This window comes from Gopherus flavomarginatus, chromosome 3 (assembly GCF_025201925.1).
Source record: "Gopherus flavomarginatus isolate rGopFla2 chromosome 3, rGopFla2.mat.asm, whole genome shotgun sequence".
Lineage (NCBI taxonomy): Eukaryota > Metazoa > Chordata > Testudines > Testudinidae > Gopherus > Gopherus flavomarginatus.
Genome location: NC_066619.1, coordinates 277,196,813 through 277,209,829, shown reverse-complemented (window position 1 = coordinate 277,209,829; position 13,017 = coordinate 277,196,813). Strand labels below are relative to the sequence as shown.

At 37.7% G+C, this 13,017-nt stretch overlaps 1 protein-coding gene across 3 annotated transcripts in view; it reads left to right on the top strand.

The window, feature by feature from the left end:
- The window catches only part of CTNNA2 (catenin alpha 2), an 828,797-nt gene that overhangs the window by 789,133 nt on the left and 26,647 nt on the right, over positions 1-13,017 (top strand). The window lies entirely within an intron of this gene.

Sequence of the window (13,017 nt, the reverse complement as noted above, 5' to 3'; positions counted from 1 at the left end):
GACAAGTTTGTTTGAAAATGCCATTTTGGGCGGGGTGGGGGGTGGGAAATACATCCTCTCATTATTTAAAACCAATCAAATTTGAAGACTCTTGGGACAACCTGTGCCCTCTATTTTATCCCTACAACCCCAAGGGAAATCAGTGGGCTTTCCCAAAGCTAATTGAGAACAAAACAGATGCCCTTTTGTTATATATATACAAAACAATGATTTTTTTTTGCAAAGCACTGTATGCAGCTTTAAAACTTGGCTGGGCTACGTGGAACTATTCTGAAATCCTGCATGCAGTCCTAGAAGGAAGCTGCTGCACTGTACTGCTCCTGTGCCTCACCTGCAGATGGTCTCCACCTCTTGACATAAGTACAAAGTAGTGTAATTTTAACATCTTGATCTTCCCACAGCAATGAAAATCCCTTTTCATTTTCCTGGTGTTGAATGAGTGATCTTTCCTTATATCACTGACAACTGTACTATATATCAAATGCTTCAGACCTTATCTTACCTGCTGCCATACAAGTCCGGCTTTCCATGCCCATTTAGCTTTCATACCCATCCATCTATAACAATTGCCCAAATTAGATGTTCTATCAGCTTGGCTATTGTGCTTGTGTTTATTTCTTTTCCAGTTCTCTTTAGTTACTGTACGTGGTTGTTGAAGAGGCCATTGTGAACCTCTAACATTCAGTTTGTTAGTGAAACATCATCATACACTGTGAAATTTAAGTGGCTGAAATGCTTGACTTCTTCATTTCCAAGCTGGCATTGTTAGCATCTGCTGCTTCCCAGGCTTCATCACCATTGTCTTATTTTTGCATTCACTTGCAGTACAAAGCAATGCTAACCGCAGCCATTCAAATTGCAAGCTTTTGAGTTGACTCCAAAGACAGTGTTAATGGCATTGACAGAAACCTAAACTCGTCGTATCTGTTTCTTTGGTTGTTTCTCTGTCATGGACTTAATGGAGATGGTGCAGAAACTTGATCTTTTGTACATCCCTTTTTGAGAACCATATCTTAGAGCTTAGTGAAGCAAAATGAATCCACTGCTTTTCTGGTAGCATATAACATGATTTACATCTTCAAGTGCTGGGTACTGTATGCTCTTTTGCCGACCTCGGGACTATCCAGAGATCAGATGTCCAAATCCACATCTACATCTGTAGCTTGCTTATGCACTTGCCACTTCTGCTTCCATCTTGTTCTTCATTCTCTCTTGGATAGCCAGCTGCAAATAAAGAGTACTTTATTTGCATAAAAAAGAACAACAGTTATTTGGCAACTTGCATACAGTACAATGATCTTGAAAGTGCAGTGGAAACCCAGAGTTCGTGGCCCCTAAACCATTCACTATTGCAGGAAATTGATGTGTATGCATTATAGTCAATTAATTTTTGTGATGTAACAATCACCCTGGCACTTGACATTTACAATTTTTGAAGGAGATGGAACTATAACATACATCCATATTTACTAGGAGTCACCGTATAATTCACCATTTCCCTCATCCAGAAGTTTAGCTGTGATTTTAGAACCACTGGTTCTGGAGAATATAAACTCTGCCTGCCTTTCTGCTTTATTAGGAATGTTAATCCATGTTTCCAGACACAGTGAATAAATATAAAATGAATAGAACCTCAGAGACATACATGATCTGTTCCGATTACCTTAATTCTATTCTGGCAAGGAAAAATGTGTTCCACTTTATATGATATTTTGAAGTTATTGCATAATATGGTGTATGCCTTTTTGGTGAAATTTCTGTTTCTTTATATTCTCCCTAAGTTACTTGTAGTGCAGTATATTTTACATTCAAACCTAAGCACACACCCAGTCTCTCTCTCTCCCCACCAATATGACATTTACCTCATGTATGAAGTTTTTGTTGGTATCATTAACTTACCGACAGATAGGCTGAAAAGTATATCAAAAAGCAAAGAAAATGAGGCTCTCAAACCCCTGAAAGGGAAATTATTTCAATAAGAGGAAAGAACCCTTTAAATCATTTCCCTTCTTTCTCTCAATCCTTTCTCCCTTAACTTCCCTTCCATCTCTCCCTTGATCTTTCTATCCCAAAATGTTCTCTGCCTACCAATCAACAGGTCTCTTTTCCCCAGGTAAATCTCATACACCAGGTCTTCCACTGGTTTAAATCAGTATAGCTCCATGTATTCCAGTGGTACTATTCTGAGTGCTAATTTATACCAGCTGGTGATCTGAACCAGTAGGTTTATATTTAGATTGTGAGAATCCAACTCCTTGTCTCCCAGTTGAGGTTTGAAACACAGTGTAAGAAAAATGTATTTGAGAGCTCTTCTGTGGTGAAGAGCCTTATTAACCTGCAGTGAGGGAAGCATAGGAAGGCAAGGAAGATATAAAAGGAGAGACATAAAATAATAAGGGAATAGAGGCTGAAATGCCCAAAATGATTTTTAAATAGCTGGTAAAGATCTTGAGTGAAATCCTGACCTCGTTAGATATGTCTGCACAGCAATTAAACATGCATGGCTGGCCCATGACATCTGAGTCAGGCTCACAGGGCTCACGCTATGGGGCAGTTTAATTGCAGTGTAGATGTTTGGGCGTGGGCTGGAACCTGGGCTCTGAGATTCTGCAGTGGAGGAGGCAAAATTCCCTTTGACATCAGTGTGGCTAGAATTTCATCTCCTGCTTTGTTTCTAGTTGCAGTCCATGTGGTTTTCTACTTTAGCATTTGAATATTTTCAAAAAATCCTGTAGAATAATAATAATAATGAGTTTGGCAGCCTCATTATTAATTATTATTATTGCTATTATTATTAGGCATTTCTTATTAAACAGTAGTTACAATATCCTGGGATAATAAGCACTTCGACTTCAGACTTCATAAACTCAGTCTTCAGCCAGAGAGTTTATTCAGTGCCAAGTTCAGCTATTGCCTGATAAACAGGAATTACCCATAAGGTGGACTATTACACATTTCTCCCATTGAAGTAAATGTCCATTACCGATACATGGCCTCACAACAGGCATTAGCACGTTGTTGTTGAAAAGGAGTGTAATCTATGAAGTTTAGATCTGGATGAAAATCCAAGCTTCGGTCTTCATTGAGAAGTCTGAAGGAATGTCTAGTATAGTGAATGCTTACGGGAAGAGGGTAGGTTTAGAAGAAAAAATAAGGAAAGAGCAAGTAAAAAATCACTTAGAAATCACCAGGGCCTGATAAAATGCATCCTAGAATACTCAAGGAGTTAATAGAAGAGGTATCTGAGCCTCTAGCTATTACCTTTGGGAAATCATGGGAGACGGGGGAGATTCCAGAAGACTGGAAGGGGGCAAATATAGTGCCCATCTATAAAAAGGGAAATAAAAACAACCCAGGAAACTACAGACCAGTTAGTTTAACTTCTGTGCCAGGGAAGATAATGGAGCAGGTAATCAAAGAAATCATCTGCAAACACTTGGAAGGTGGTAAGGTGATAGGGAATAGCCAGCATGGATTTGTAAAGAACAAATCATGTCAAATTAATCTGATAGCGTTCTTTGATAGGATAACGAGCCTTGTGGATAAGGGAGAAGCGGTGGATGTGATATACCTAGACTTTAGTAAGGCATTTGATACAGTCTCGCATGATATTCTTATAGATAAACTAGGAAAGTACAATTTAGATGGGGCTACTATAAGGTGGGTGCATAACTGGCTGGATAACCGTACTCAGAGAGTAGTTGTTAATGGCTCCCAATCCTGCTGGAAAGGTATAACAAGTGGGGTTCCGCAGGGGTCTGTTTTGGGACCGGTTCTGTTCAATATCTTCATCAACGATTTAGATGTTGCCATAGAAAGTACGCTTATTAAGTTTGCGGACGATACCAAACTGGGAGGGATTGCAACTGCTTTGGAGGACAGGGTCAAAATTCAAAATGATCTGGACAAATTGGAGAAATGGTCTGAGGTAAACAGGATGAAGTTCAATAAAGATAAATGCAAAGTGCTCCACTTAGGAAGGAACAATCAGTTTCACACATACAGAATGGGACGAGACTGTCTAGGAAGGAGTATGGCAGAAAGAGATCTAGGGGTCATAGTGGACCACAAGCTTAATATGAGTCAATAGTGTGATACTGTTGCAAAAAAAGCAAACATGATTCTGGGATGCATTAACAGGTGTGTTGTAAACAAGACACGAGAAGTCATTCTTCCGCTTTACTCTGCGCTGGTTAGGCCTCAATTGGAGTATTGTGTCCAGTTCTGGGCACCACATTTCAAGAAAGATGTGGAGAAATTGGAGAGGGTCCAGAGAAGAGCAACAAGAATGATTAAAGGTCTTGAGAACATGACCTATGAAGGAAGGCTGAAGGAATAGGGTTTGTTTAGTTTGGAAAAGAGAAGACTGAGAGAGGACATGATAGCAGTTTTCAGGTATCTAAAAGGATGTCATCAGGAGGAGGGAGAAAACTTGTTCACCTTAGCCTCCAATGATAGAACAAGAAGCAATGGGCTTAAACTGCAGCAAGGGAGATTTAGGTTTGACATTAGGAAAAAGTTCCTAACTGTCAGGGTAGTTAAACACTGGAATAGATTGCCTAGGGAAGTTGTGGAATCTCCATCTCTGGAGATATTTAAGAGTAGGTTAGATAAATGTCTATTAGGGATGGTCTAGACAGTATTTGGTCCTGCCATGAGGGCAGGGGACTGGACTCGATGACCTCTCGAGGTCCCTTCCAATCCTAGAGTCTATGAGTCTATAAAAGTTTGAAGTACTTCTTTTCTCGGTGTTCCAGCTGGGCTCTGTATCAAAATATATCGTTACGTCAAAACTAACCTGTATGTTCTCTTATCGCTATGGAGCAAAAAGTGAGCAGAAAGTCTACTATACATTTTGGCCCTGAGCTTGCATTTCTTTTTATTTCATGTTTGTGTCAGGAGCTTGATGTCCACTGTTTTGTTACCCACAATAATCTACTCCTTGCTTTAACCGGGTAGGAGTTTAGCATTATGTGAAAGAGAGACAACCTGCTCTATGAGCGATTTGGCAAACTGCCAAGACTGTCACCTCCTTTTCATTTAAGAGCATCAGGAATCTAAGCAAAATATTCCTGTTTACAGCCACTAACTGTGTAAGTTTTACTATTGAATTAGGATTTAAACAGAAGAATAATGCATGAAATAAACCCATGAAAACAGGCTGATAACCCAACATTTATTTAGACCTCTGTGGGCTGGGCTGCTTGGACAGTTGACCTCTCAGATTTGGAAGAAATCTCTTTAAGCAGTATGTTTTGTAAAGAATGTCCTCCCATCTGCTTTTTAAAATATGATAGTGATCTTTTCCTAATCACAATTTATAGCTATTGATAATAAGATTCCTACTGTTTGTTAGTAATTGCATCTTACTTAACTCACTGTGAATAGAATAGAAGAAATGATGGCTGTCAGACAATTTAAAAAATCAAAATTAATTGTGATTTTAAAAAAATAGTTGCAATTAATTGCAGTTTTAAATGCAGTTAATAATAAAATACCAATTTAAATTAATGTTGTTTTCCTACATTGTTTTTAATTTAAATTAATTTTGTTTTTCTGCAATATTTTTCTACATTTTCAGATATATTGTTTCATTTACAACACAGAATACAAAGTGTACACTGCTCACTAGATGTTATTTTTTATTACAAATATTTGCACTATACAAGTCGAAGCATGAAGGTGCATACGAATGTTTAGCATATCTGGCATGTAAATACCTTGCAACGCTGGCTACAACAGTGTCAGGCATGTTCTAACTTTCAGATGACATTTTAAATAACAAGTGGGCACCATTAACTCCCATGAATGTGAACAAGCTTGTTTGTCTTAACAATTGGCTGAACAAGAAGTAGGATTGAGTGGCACTTATGCTGGAGCAAGTTGTATAGTAGGGGTGCTGAGAGCCATTGAACCAAACTGTAAACCCTGTATATAATGGAAACTACTTCAAGCCAGGGGGTACAACAGCACCCCTAGTCCCAGCACCTATGCTGAGTGGACTTGTAGGCACTAAAGTTTTACATTGTTTTGTTTTTTTAGTGCAGTTATGTGTAAAAATAACAATGGATAACTTTCATGATAAAGAGATTGCACTACAGTATTGTATGAGGTGAACTGAAAAATACTATTTCTTTTGTTTATCTTTTTACAGTGTAAATATTTATAATAAAAATAATATAAAGTGAGCACTGCACAATTTGTATTCTGTATTTTAACTGAAATCAATATATTTGAAAGTGTAGAAAAACATCCAAAATATTTATAGTAAATTTAAATTGGTATTTTATTATTATTTAACAGTGTGATTAAAACTGCAATTAATCACAACTGTTTTTTTTTTAATTCTAGTTAATTTGTTTTGGGTTAATCGCTTGCATTAACTGTGATTAATTGACAGCCGTGGAAGGATCTTGCATTTGTGACTGGAATCACAGGAATTTTGAAGTGTTATTTATCCTGTCACGTAACACAAGAACCAGGGATTGCCCAATGAAATTAGTAGGTTTGAAACAAACAAAATGAAGTACTACTTCTTCACACAATGCACAGTCAACCTGTGGAATTCGTTGCCAGGGAATGTTGTGAAGGCCAAAAGTATACCTGAGTTCAAAAAAGAATTAGATAATTTCGTGGAGGGTAGGTCCATCAATGCTATTAGCCAAGATGATCAGAGATGCAACCCCATGCTCTGGGTGTCCCTAAACTTCTGACTGCCAAAAGATGGGACTGGATGTAAGTGAATGAATCACTCAAAATTGCCATGTTCTGTTGATTCCCTCTGAAGCATCCGCCACTAGCCACCATCAAAATATAGGATACTGGGCTAGATGGACTCTTGGTCTGACCCAGTATGGCCATTCTGATGTTCATCTTATTACTAGATACTGTTCATTTTACAGATCCTAAAAATGCTCTAGGTGCTTCACAGAACAAATAGAAGATAAGGTTTTGTGCCCATTTGACCTCAATGCAGTTGAAGGACCGCAGGGGTGGTAGAAGGCTGAGATCAAGGCTGGACCAACTGCCAGTGGCAGAAGAGCAAACTAGGGGGAAACACAACTACGATCTACTTTTCAGAGATGACACTGCTGCTGTGAAAGTGCTGTGTCTGGACCTGGGGGAAGAGAGGCTGGTGGGAAACTGGACCACCTTGACTAACCCCGTGTGCTTGCTGGCACATACTGCTTTGGAGGAAATGACTAGATATAATGAAACACTTTAAATAAGCCCATTTGAGTGTGGATGGATGTAAGTTAGTCTTTGTGTTCACACAGGTATATGACAATGAGTTCTTTAAAACTCTCTAAAATAGGTGGCATATGCGGAATACGTGATGGAGTAATATAAACATTTTATCAGTGTTTGAGCTTTGCTAGTTATAGCTAATGCAGCTATCCCAGACTCATGCTAATACAATCTTTATACCACCCCACCTCTTTCCTGAAGTACATAAAAGGGAATTTGTGAACAGGTAGCATGGTGTAAAGATTTTATTGGGATGAGATGACTTGGGACAACTTCATTATTCACAAATGATGAGGACACAAGTGAGCAATGTAGGCCATCCAAAACTAGGGCTGATAAAACCGTTATGTTGCATAATCACATAGTCTGTATATCCCACGTGTTTTACAGAAACACTATTTCAGAATTTTTTGAGAATTCAAAACAGCAAAGATGTCCTTGTGTTGCTCCTCCTGTAAAGCCTGGTGTCTTAATTTTCATACAATTAATGCAACAGCTCACAGAGGGACAGAGAAAATGAAAGTTAATAAATTTGCAATGCCTCTAAGAAAGACCTAAAGTAGCTTTTTTAATAAAACAATGTCATATCTTTGGTTCATTAGCTCAGGTCCTTCCAGTGCTACAAGAGAGGGTAAAGTCCACAGGAAACAAGAGAAATTTCCATTCCTGTTTCTAGCTCTGTAGGTTCATAAGGTATTGGACTTGTTTTCTGTTACTGGACCTAACAACATTGTTCATCCTGAATCTAATGTCAGTGTGATGCTGGGGAAGGAGGAGGAATTCCATATTTAGAGTGAAAGAGATAAATGTTTTTTGGCAGGATTTAAAGGTTTCTCTTTAAAGCTGCTGTTGGGAGATGGATTGATTAGTGGGCAGAGTGCAGGTGAGGAAATCAAGGGCACATAATAAATGTAGTTTTTGACATGGCTGTGCAATTAATCACATGGATATTATCATGAAATGGACCCTGCAAAAACTGCACTGAAGCTACTAGATTTGTTACAAGACTATTTACAAGAACGTGCACTCTAAAGAGCAGTATCTCATCACATACATACAAGCCACACAAATGTAGGAGTGATGTCCATGAGATAAATTGCAGTCATGCCAAATTGTATTCCATCATACAGACATACTCATACATACATTGAACACATACACTCCATTTATGTGTATATTTAATCAACCGTTCAAATATATCTACAACAGAGATGTATCACTATTAGGAAGAAGAGGGTTTTTTTGGTTTTTTTTTCTCTGTACGGTACATATTCTTAAGATTCAATTTATAAAATACTAGTAACTTCATCAATTATTGGATGGTACATTTACTGAAATTTAAACTTTAGAGTGTTTTTCAAAGAAAAAAAGAGTCTGATATCAAAAATAAGAATCCTGAGCAACTGAAGTCAATGAAAAAAAAAGTTTATATATTGGAAGTTGATGCTTGAAACAAGTATGTTATGGATTTGAAGGCAATACTAATCTATATGTTTCAATATATACTATTCTCATTATATAAATATTGGAAATCTGACAATCAAAAAACTTCTGTTCATGAAATAACTAGAATGCTGGGCCAGATTATTTCCTGTGCTATAATATGATCAGCATGGAGGAGAAGGGAATGTCAGAGAGCCACTTTAAACTTCCTGATTCTCAGATTACCCCGGCTCTGCAATAAATTAGAGAAACCTAGGTGCTGCTCTATTTTACAACAGCTGGCAGTGATCCCTAAGAACCCATGCAGTTGAGAACTTCTGTAGAGGAATAAGGATCCAGCCTGGCCCATCAGGCTCCCTTCTCTGAGAGTGAGTGGTTGGTTTAAAATCTGTCTCCACTAGCATTACACCAGTTGAGATTTCCCCAGTTGCATCCGAATTATGCAACTGGGGAAATTAGGGTTGAGTGTCCACCCCATTACTTTAAACCTGATCCTATGTAGGTGCAGCAGTTAGCTAAATGGAAGGCATGGGGAAATGGCAAACCTGGCCTGTATCACCTAAAGATTTAAAATAATGGAAGGAGATTTTTGGATAAAATCAGAATTGATTGATGATATACAATGAAACTCCAGTTCTCCCAGGGTACTTCACTCTGATCTGTGTAGTGGTAAGATTTAATCCCACTTCCAAGATACTGCTAAGTGATCTTTTATGTGATATTAAAGAAATAATGACTTCAGACTTCAATCTCTTTCCCTTTAATTACAGTTCTTGACAACTTTCATTGCAGATGAATAACACACACACACAAAGACACCCTCAAGGAGAAACTTCACACAGTTTTTCCAACTAATCGCAAATACTGAGTGAAAATACTTACAACAGCATATAAAAAACTTAATAAAACTCACCAGGGAAACTTAATTCCACCACACAAACGATGTAGGAATAACTTTAGGAAGAAAAAAGAAGCAAATCAGCCTTTGCATTAGGAAAGTTCAAAGTCTCTTATGTGTCATACTTCTTAAGTCATTTCTTCCAGTCACCAGATGCAGTCTGGCTGCTTTTTATTCATGAACTTCTTAGGACAAAGGAAAACATATGTCTGTCCTCCACATCACACCATTAGCTTTGAATTACAAACCAACTCTCTATACGTGAGGCCAATATTTCTTGATTTAAGACATAGACATGGGACCAATCCTACTAAAATACCCTAAAAATGATAATACCTAGAACTGTGTACTGTTGGACATTTTCAACAGCAATTGTTGAATATGAATTTATTCATCATCAAAACACCCTGTGAGCTGGGTAAGTAATAGTCTCCTTATTTTACAGAAGGGGAAAATGAGATAATAAATTCAAATGGTTTGCCCTGCCTTTATTAAAGGCCCTATTACATCTTTAGGATAATCTGGGAAAGATATGTTGACAGAGTCCAGCCCTGAGCTAATAGACCATACCAATAATTCTCTTACATATGAATAATTAAATTCAACATGTAATCTGCCAATTTTAAAAACTTTCAGGAATTGCATGATCTATCCAGTGTCATATGGGATATTATCTGTTTGGCCATTTCTTGGATATGACACACACACACAATGAACGAGATGGATTTCATTATCCATCCATCAAAAGCAACTTAATCCATGACAACAGCAAAACAGATTTTTTTGCAGGGCTGTGGAGTTAAGGTCTCTGTCTTGATCTTTAGTGACCCTAATCAACCTGGCACCTTGACATGCCTTGAGTGTGATCTTTTATTCCAAGTTGTCTTTTGAGTTTCTCACGATATATCAGTTTTTATCTTCCTTAGCTGGAACAATAGCACATCTGTGGACTGGTATTTCTAAACAGTCATTATTTTTCTCAGCCTTCCACAATCTTGAGGGAAAGCATTCAAACTTTACATCAGTGGCACCCACCAGTGCCTGAATAGAGCCTATTAATTTACTACCTTCTGCCAAATTCTTATTACACAAGTTTGTTGTTGTTTTATCTGACAGATGATTGTTATGAAACTAAACCTGGACAAATCCATCTCCTGGCTGCTAGACATTTAGGTGCAAGATGTCAAATCATTAGTTGAACTAAGTTTATAGCCTTGTTAAGCTACAGAACTGCAACCACTTCCCTTAGGAAATGATTTGACAACCTAAAAGTACTCATCTAGTTCCTCTTGATATTCAACTTTGCATATGTTCATGCAGTTACTCATAATTATAGTTCTTTGGCACACTAGGAGTAATTTCTCTCTTTCCTGAAATATACAGCCCTGCAAGTGTGTTTAGTTCATTGTAGTAGCTCTTAGTTCTCCGTTTAACCAAGTTTTATGTATATTCTCCTAACTCAATCCCTCCAAGCCCCTCATTGTTGTTTTACTCTTCTCTGCATTTCCTCTTCTTTCTCAGCCAAAGTCTGTCCGATATTGAGTGGCCCAAAGCAGTACACCAGGTGCAGCCTGCACAGTGCATACCAATAATTCTCTCTCACATTTTCTAATAGTCTATCATCAAACCTAATCTTTCTAGGTATTTATACTTCGCTATCACTATGGGATCTGACAGCCTCATTTTTAATAATAAATTATTAGTGGAGAATTTATTTGGCCATCACCATCCATTAGAAGGTTCTCTGCTATGGCATTTCCATTTGAGGGTAATATTTAAATGACAATTTGCATCTCCCCGCAAAATCTAGTCTTACTGTTCCAACTACTATTTGCTTGGGCCTCAGAAGTTTTGGTGTCTGCTGAAGTGTTTAGAATATGTTCCTACTTCGTTTGGCAAAAACAACAATAGTGCAATAATCAAGACAAAGAAACCTTAATCCTATGGATTTTGATCTGATTGGATTACAACAGTTACCTTTTACCTCAAAGGCCTTTAAAAGATCAATTTTCCCTGTCCATGTGGCAGATTAGAATAACCCATGTTGGTTAGTAAAGGTAACAATGAAGTCTCCACCAGTTGATTGAAGATTCACCAAAATGTGGAAAGCCTTTAGCAGCAAGTCATAAGGTTCAGTCCTATTACAAGGCAGAAAAGTTATTTTTCCCTGTTTAAACATTGACATAGCTGAAAGATATTATCATTTAACCAGGAATCAGTTAGAAATCCTAACCTTTAATTCAATTATAAACCTGAATTTACAGCACCCATCATCACTTTTCATCATTCAGATGCGGCCTAGTTTTGCATTGGGTTCCTGAACTCATATTTCGCCTCTAACAGTTACAGTAGCTTTTGCTTAAGGTTGTAAGATTGTTCTTTCTCTCTCTCTTTTTTTTTTAATTTGTACTTTGAATGATAAAAATTACAAATATACTGGTATGCTGTTGCATTTCCAAATACAGTGAAAGATGTTCAGATACAGAGGAAATAGCCTTGACCTCTGTTATTAGATGAAGTAATTGGTAGTAGGCATTAATCAAACAGACTTCCTTTTGCTGTAGCAGAAGAGGAGGGAAACCAAAACCAACATAAGCAGAGCAAAGGATGCACATTAATCATTAGTGAAACTGAAAAATAATCCTGGGTAGATTACAATTTACATGATCCTTGTGGGCAACTGGAATCCTAAGGGAAAATATCAGTATTTGCTCAGTGTAACTTTATAATTCTGACTCTTAAGAACATTCTTTGTACATCAACAACAACAAAAATCGGACCAGATTCTATCGCTCTTGCTCACATTGAGTAGTCCCTTACTCTGGGAGCAATGTGGCTACCTACTGATGGAGGTGCTACTCAATATGAGTAAGTCTGGTAGATTTAGCCCATAGTAAATATACTACATTTTTAGCTGGGATGCCTAGTTGGGTTAATAAGAAAATCAAAACTGTAATGGATAAATGGAATATATACTGTAAAATCGGCTTTATGCAGAATTTGATAGAGTAAAATTCCATTTAGAGAGAATTAGAATGAAAATTCCCTTTGTAAATCACAATTCTGGTTATAGGGAAGTTTTTTCTCTGAGAGAATTGGCTTCAGCATAGAAGGTGCCATTGTGTGTAATTCCTAGACTAAAATATACACTCTCTAAAGCTCTCACCTTTGTGTAATTTTGCTGTTACTTTAAAGTGTGCTTTGTAAATAAATGTTTGCCCGGAGTGTTTACCATTCCCCTCACTTGTTCTCTCATCTCAGGCAGGCGGGTGAGAGACAGTTGACTCTCCCTGACCACAATGTTTGGACTTTCATGCTAGTGAAAGTTCCCTGCCCCCTAATCTGATTTCTCTAAAACAGTTGGCCAAAACTCTCCTCTGACTTGTGTATGGACCAAATTCAGCCCTAGTGTGTATGTGGGTAACTCA